General features: G+C 45.0%; 1 protein-coding gene across 7 annotated transcripts in view; it reads left to right on the forward strand.

The window, feature by feature from the left end:
• The window catches only part of Lpp (LIM domain containing preferred translocation partner in lipoma), a 590,743-nt gene that overhangs the window by 43,893 nt on the left and 539,717 nt on the right, over positions 1-7,133 (forward strand). For all 7 annotated transcript variants that reach the window (XM_021185104.2, XM_029470450.1, XM_029470446.1 and 4 more), the window contains exon 2: positions 5,654-5,771. The gene's annotated coding sequence lies outside the window, so the exon portion shown is untranslated. The remainder of the gene's footprint in view (positions 1-5,653; positions 5,772-7,133) is intronic.

Genomic DNA, 7,133 nt, shown 5'->3' on the forward strand with positions numbered 1-7,133 from the left:
TGTAGCTGGTATCTGGCCGTGACATTGCCTGTGCAGAGGCTGTTTGACTCCTCCCTTGCACAGTGCCATTTGGGGATAGAAAGAGGAGCAGGAAGGTTTGGATTTACTCTCCTGTCACTGTCTCACACAAGAGCCTCTCAGTGGTGTAGCCTTATTGCCTAGTTTTGAGAGAGTGGCAGAAATGCCATGTGCAGCAGGATGCTCTTCTGTAGTGCTGCAAGGTACCTCAGGGCAGGAAAATGGCCCCTTAGCCAACTGAGAGGATATATGTGCCCCAGCTCATTCATTTAGAAATCTCTAGAGTTATTATCCTGAAATGCTTAATGTTTATAAGTCATCATAATATCATAGTAATATAATTAAGTATAATATCTACTATTTAAGTTTATTTATATAACTTAATATGCTTAATATCCCAGAAGAGCAGGCTGTTTACCTACATTCAGTTTCTTGATTCCCTTTTCCTTAGTTTTGACGAGAGTGGTTCATTGGTGATATTCCAGTTCATTCTAGTCTCTTTCTAGGCTCTATGCACTCACACAGGTTTTTGCTTGTTTTTGGTTTTTGAACACATAATTTGTTTTCAGGCTTTTAATAAACACTTACTATAACCTGACCATGAGCCTTACTTGGCAATATGCAGAGATTCAGCCTGGATTCTTCCTTTGGGAGCCCATACCAGGCAGGGGAATAAATCAAATGCGGAGTAAGAATAGTCCAGGAAGATCATGATTGATGTTCTATACAGGAGGTTGGCATATTCAGGGAAGCGGACCGTTCTAAAGGGCTAGGAGTAAAGGTGCTCTGTAGACCTGGGAGTCAGAACTGGAAGCAGTGCCATCTCTTTATGGGGATTTGGGAATGCACAGGAGTGTTCTGTTGTCTCAGTCTCCAGAGGGTGGGTCACCATTGGTATTTAGAGGGCATGGTCAAGGGTGCTAAGTGCCCTTTAATACAGGAGTCACAGTGAATAAATAACTTACTTTCTCTAAAAGGCAATCCCAGTCCTGATGAGAATTACTAATGTTCACTGAGAGGCGTGCAGAGTATGAGTAGGGATGGAGGGTCCAACAGAAGCCAAGACTTCACCTAAGAATGTGAGTTGTATGGCAGTGTGGTCTGCTTATTATGGGAACAGAAGGTTGAGGATAGGTTCTGGAGACACTGGGACTTTGTCACCTTTCGGAACCACATCACATAAGATAGTGGAGCAGTCTGTGAGAGCACAGACCCACTCTTCACTTACCACGTATTCCATGGACATCAGCAGTGTGTTTTCATGAATGCCCCAGACAACTGATTTCCAGAACTTGGCTTAAGTGACCCCTGGCTTTAGCCTGGAATAGGATCCTGGAGTTCTGGGAGAGCCAGGCAGTCAGTATTAGCTCTTTATAGAATAATCAGGGGCTATGCTGGCCTGCCACGGCATTATTACCTCCATAGCTAAACAAGCATGTGGTGGCCAGGTGGTCGCAGTAGGTGCTTCTCTAACCAGAGAAGCAGATCTTCCAAGTGTCCTCCAGGAAAGCGCACTGTCCCCTCTACTCCCTTGTGGACCATCTAGGTCATGAAGCATGCCAGGTGCACACTGCACCCTTCATATTACTGCATCTCGAGTTGATTATTAATTGCCAGTCAAACCAGCAATTTGCCGACAGTGTGCATGTACTGTGACCATGACTGCCTTTGTTCTTGGGGAATGACTTGCTGGTCTGTGATGATGGCTGTGGAATGGTTGGTTTTCCCTGAGGTGTTTTGTTTTGTTTTGTTTTGTTTTCTGTTTAAGCTCTGCATAGTTTTCTGACATTCTGGTTAGGCCTTCTAGTCTTCCATGACATTGAAGGTTGGGCAGGGAATCTTAGGGATGGAACTGAGTGTGTGTGTGTGTGTGTGTGTGTGTGTGTGTGTGTGTTGGGAGGACGCCTGGTTTCATTTCTGACAGGCTTCCAGGGTGACGTGAAGAAGGCATGCGGATGGATGGATTGATTTTATGGATAAAGAACCTGTGTTTCAGAGAATGAAAGTGACTTGCCTAGGGTCTCGGGTGAGCTGGCTTAGGACCCTTCCCCCTGAAATGCCCCCTTAATTGCAGGACTTCAATTGCATCCTGCTATAGGGGAGGGAGTTCAGTGCACATGCTGTGGAGTCACAATGTGGCATGTGACTTTTGGCTCAAATACTTGTTAGAGGGTATGTCAGTAGGCACCATGGTTTTATCTGACAGACATTTAATTTAAACAAGGGAGGCACGGAAAGAACTCTTGTCACCGAAAGTATTGCAGACGCATTATTGAAGTGATTTGGATGTTTATGGTAATTGCTGGGACCACCTTTAGTGAAACGGTGGGCTAGTGAAAATTCTCCTGGCCACACAGTCACAGAACCTTCCCAAGGCATGGTCCCCAGTGCATTGTCTAGGGAGGAGCTCAAGCACGAGTGAGCACTTTTTGTTCTGTAGAGCAGGCTGTTCTGGTTTTTGTCACCCCACCTGTGCACAGTAAGCACTTAGAGGTCAGAGGACAGCCAGGACGTCTCAGGTCCCTTAGCTGTTGCCTTGATGCTGGTGTGATTATGGAGAGAGACTAATTCTTTCCCTCTTCCCATGGTCTGAAGCAGTAGTTTTTCTCCAACCTTTCCATTTCTCATCTTTGACTATCTCGGTTGTCATCAGAAGTCTAAGGCCCGGAAATTCTGAGATTCTGAAGACAAGCTTTAAGATAAGCTGTTCAGAGAATTTGGGACTCAGAGTGTGTTTCTCAAACAAAACAAACAAACAACATCAAAAAAAAATATCCCAAAACAAAAACAAAGTACCTCTGAGAATTTTACACACGTATACAATGAAAGATCATGCACACTCTGGTCCCCATTTTTACTTCCGACACCTCCCATTGTGCCCCAAATACTTCCCTGTGATAATCCACTAAGTCCAGTTAGTGACATGTGGGTGGGTGGGACCACACACTGCAGCACTGGAAACCTGGGAAACGGTCACGCCCTCCAGCCTTACATTTCCTGTCTTCCTTACCTGTTCTTTACTACTGCCAGGGTGTTTGTTTGGTTTGAACATGTCCTCAAGTTTACAAGGACCTGAGGCTATATGCTTTTCATTTATGGACCAAGATACAGCTAATGGATAACCATACTGTAGCCTATGTTGTGGCATCCCGTTAACTAACTTGTTAAGCCAACTCACTGTCACACAGGCCATTTGCGGTGGGTGCTTTCCATTTACAGGTGAGAAAAGTGTAGTTTAGAGAAGTAAAAGACATCAGGACTCCTTTAAAGTATCTGTTTATTTGCGATTGATCTATACCACTTCTCACTCCTTTCTCTGTCTCCAGTCGTCCCTCTATGTTATCCTCCCTCAAATGTTCCCCCTTCACAAGTTGATTGTCTCTTTTGCTTTGTTTACTATTGCTGTATATGTTCATATATATATATATATGTGTGTGTGTATATGTATATATATACATGTTCATATATATGTACTCATAGATATGAATTCAATATATATGCATATGTACATACATATATAGATAGACACATTCATATATATACAACCTGCTGGATCTGTTTTTGTTGGAAATGCATATATGATTCCAAAGCTAGCAATGTAAATGAACATGTTAATGTCTATTGGAGTATTTCACAGGTCCCATCTTTAGGGAAAAAAAAAAAAACAACCAAACAGTACAGGCAACTGGTAACTGCTGGGAGAACATAGGATTATAGGATTCTTTTTTTGTTGTTGTTATTTTTGAGACAAGGTTTCTCTGTGTAGCCCTGGCTGTCCTGGAACTTGCTCTGTAGACTAGGCTGTCCTGGAACTCCAGTCTGTCGCTTCGGGGAAAGGCATGTGCTGCCATGCTCGGTGAACATTCTTACCCAGCTTTTGTAATGTGAGAATTCTTTGTCCTGTGCTATGATATACCCATGCTATAATGCCTCTCACACAGGTAATAACCGGGAACTGTTAAGAAGACATGCATCTCAGACCCCTGAAGTTGCAGAATTAGAGGGTCCTTAAAGATCTCAGGGCTGATGGTTTTCAAGCTGTTGGAAGCTCCAGTGTGGTATTAGAGTTGGAGTGACAACAAATTGAGAAGTGGAGGGGGAGGGAGGCTTGAAGCCTGCTGGTACCTCTGATTTCCCTCCCTTTAAAAAAGGCAAGCATCTCTTAGTATTCACTTAAAGGAGAAATTGTGCTGTGAGATGAAAGACTGAAAATCACTATGGTAGCCTAACACCTCTTCATGAAGGCAAACCCCAAAGTGGTTTAGCATAGCTACAAGCTGTGAGGGTCCCTGGGCGGAGACACCCAGCTCTGCATGCCCTTGACTCCCTGACACTTAGTTGAAAGCATCTCTCTGAACTCACATTCCCAACTTAGTGGGATGTGGTTGTTTCCTTTTTCAAGGAAGTATTTGATCTGCGGAGCTCCCTTTGAGGCCTCAGGAACAGCAGCTGGATGTTCAGGGTCATTCAGCCCAGAGTGGCTACAGAGCCCTCCAGCTGCCCTGAGCACAGCCACCTTGAACTGTGTCTGTCACTCTGGCTACATCTTCTCTTTTCATCCTGGTAATCTTGCTTTGACTGGTTTAATTTCTGTCTAGGAAAAGTGACTGTTATAGCCTGTATTCTCTTACCTTCGTGACCCAGCCTTGCCTGTCTAAACCCACGTAGCTATTGAGTGCTTACTGTGTGGAAGGCACCTGGCAACAGAACTATTACTGTCAAGTCCTTTGGAGGCAGTTATGCTACATATGGTTATATGCAGGCTAGTTATAGGGAACAAATTTCATCTCATAGAATCATGTGGCTAGAAGGTGGGCAGTTGCGGAGAGGGGCTAGGGTGCTTCTGTAATTGCAAGTTGTTGAATTTGTACCGTGAATAACCATGTTAGTTGGCTTCTTGCATCTACCATCTCTGGGATGTAATTATGTTATATTGTCTTTATCATTAATTTTCTCTATAATATGGGAGTAGAATGTCTAGCTCAGGGGGTTATCACTGCTATTAGATAACATAACACACACACATCTGTGTATATATAAAGCTGCAGTACAGTTGCTAATGGGAAGTAAGTCTATATCACATCATAGTTATTACTATTAATATTTCTTCAGTGAGGAGCAGAAGAGCACATTGTTTTTTAATCTTATCAATGATGTCATCAGAGCTTTGCTTCTTTATAACGAAAACAGGCAAAGCATAACCTCACTTTGTAAGCTCTGAACAGCTGGCTTTCTACATTGCTATGAGATGTCTCTATTTATCCCCAGCTCTTTGGATACCCTCACCAGTGACCTGCCTGTCCGTAGACCGACTCTAGCTGACTACTATTCCCTCGTGTATCTTCTCGCTGTCTACACTGGAATCTTTTATCTACTATTTCCTTCCTATCTTCATAACTGCTGTCTGCTGTCACCGCTTTTAATACCTAGCCCCAAGTCTAATCGAGCCACTGGGAGGGAAGCAAGGAATCATAGCTTGCCCTCCACCACGGCTTCTTTCCAGCAGGGGAAACAGATGGCATAGTGCCAGCCAGAAAATCACCAGCATTGTGCTGTTTTCTCACCAGAGTAGAGGTGCATTTCTGGGAATTTATAGCCCCTCTATAAATGACAATGAGTATCTGGTTCTTTGCAGGGCCTGAAGAGAATCCTGACAGCTAGAGTGTTGGAAGAGGCTTGAAGAGAGGCCCTCTTCAAGCACCCTCAGAGCTGCTTGGGACTCCTCTTGAGGGTGGTCTCCCGCAGGAAGCCTGGTATGTAAAGGGTCCCAGTGTCTTGGTTCACTCTGCTGCTCACTGCATGCTGCCTCTGGTGCCAGACGCCACGTGGAGCTTCCGTGAGCTGGGCTGGAAGGGTTAACTGGTTGGAGTGCCTTATCCTTTTTGTATCTGCAACTTGAAATGTCTTGAGCCCTTGATTAATTCATGCTTGGACATTTCCTCGGTGCTCCTCGGTAAATAGTTCCTTACTGTACATTTATTTCCCCACGGGCTTTTTGCAGTGAGGCTGGAGCCCGTGTTTCTAACAACTACTCCAAGGAAAACACTGAAGGCCACGTTCCCGGAACCGAGACTCTCAGGGGTCTTCCAGACATCCATCTCTATTACCTCCTTCTTGCCCGGAGTTTGCTTTTAGCTGAAAAGGGAGATTTTGTCTTGAGCTGCTCTGTAGACATATGTGACTTGGAATTTGAGACTCTGACAGCTGCTGCTGAGCTTTGAGCTGCAAGTGTGAGCAGCATATAGACCTAACCTGTAAAGCACGGACTCAGCCTTGCTTAATTCCCAGGGCCTAGTGTCTCTTTGTCTTGTGAATGACCTCACTGCTTTGTGTGTTTGTAGTGGAATGCACAGTCATTTACAAGTAATCACACAATAATCCCTCACACTTTTAGAAGGCCTTACTCTCTTCCAGAAGGCTTTCGTTCTCATTATCTCTTCTGAGCCTTGTAACTGCGCCAAGAGGGAGGCCCGAGTTACTGCTGTAATCTCTGATTTTCAGGTGTAGAAACCAAGGCTTAGAAGAGTTAAACTGAGGTCACCCAGTGAGTTTAGTTTAGAGTACAGTCACACCTGGAGGCTCAGGTCCTCAGATTCCTTGTCGACTTTCCATTGCTGTAGCCTTGCGAACTTATATGTGCTGGCTCTGTGCCTCTGCCTTCCTTTTGGCACACTGGGTCTTATGTTTCCCCCCACAGGCAGTTGTGTGTAGAGATTAAGGGAGACTACTGCCTGGGGTAGCATTTAGGTATGGTCGAGCACACTGGTCACATGAAGCACTGCCCCTTTGACTCCATGAACCTTGAATTCCATAGTGCAGTTGAGGTGTACAGGAAAGGGTGTTTCCCTCTCCCCCACTCTGAGGACATCTCTGAGGCACTCCAGCCCTGGGGTGAGCAAGTTGACCTCACTGCCCTGTGTTGTTCTGAGAGTTATGCTTGCCCCTTTTCATTCAGAATTCATTCTTAATGTTCTTGGGAAGAATTTTGACGTGTGTGTGTGTGCGTGCGTGCGTGCGTGCGTGCGTGCGTGCGTGCGTGCGTGCGTGTGTGTGTGTGTGTGTGTGTGTGTGAGAGAGAGACACAGGAAAAGAGAGAGAGAGAGAGAGAGAGAGAG

This window comes from Mus caroli, chromosome 16 (assembly GCF_900094665.2).
Source record: "Mus caroli chromosome 16, CAROLI_EIJ_v1.1, whole genome shotgun sequence".
Classification (NCBI taxonomy): domain Eukaryota; kingdom Metazoa; phylum Chordata; class Mammalia; order Rodentia; family Muridae; genus Mus; species Mus caroli.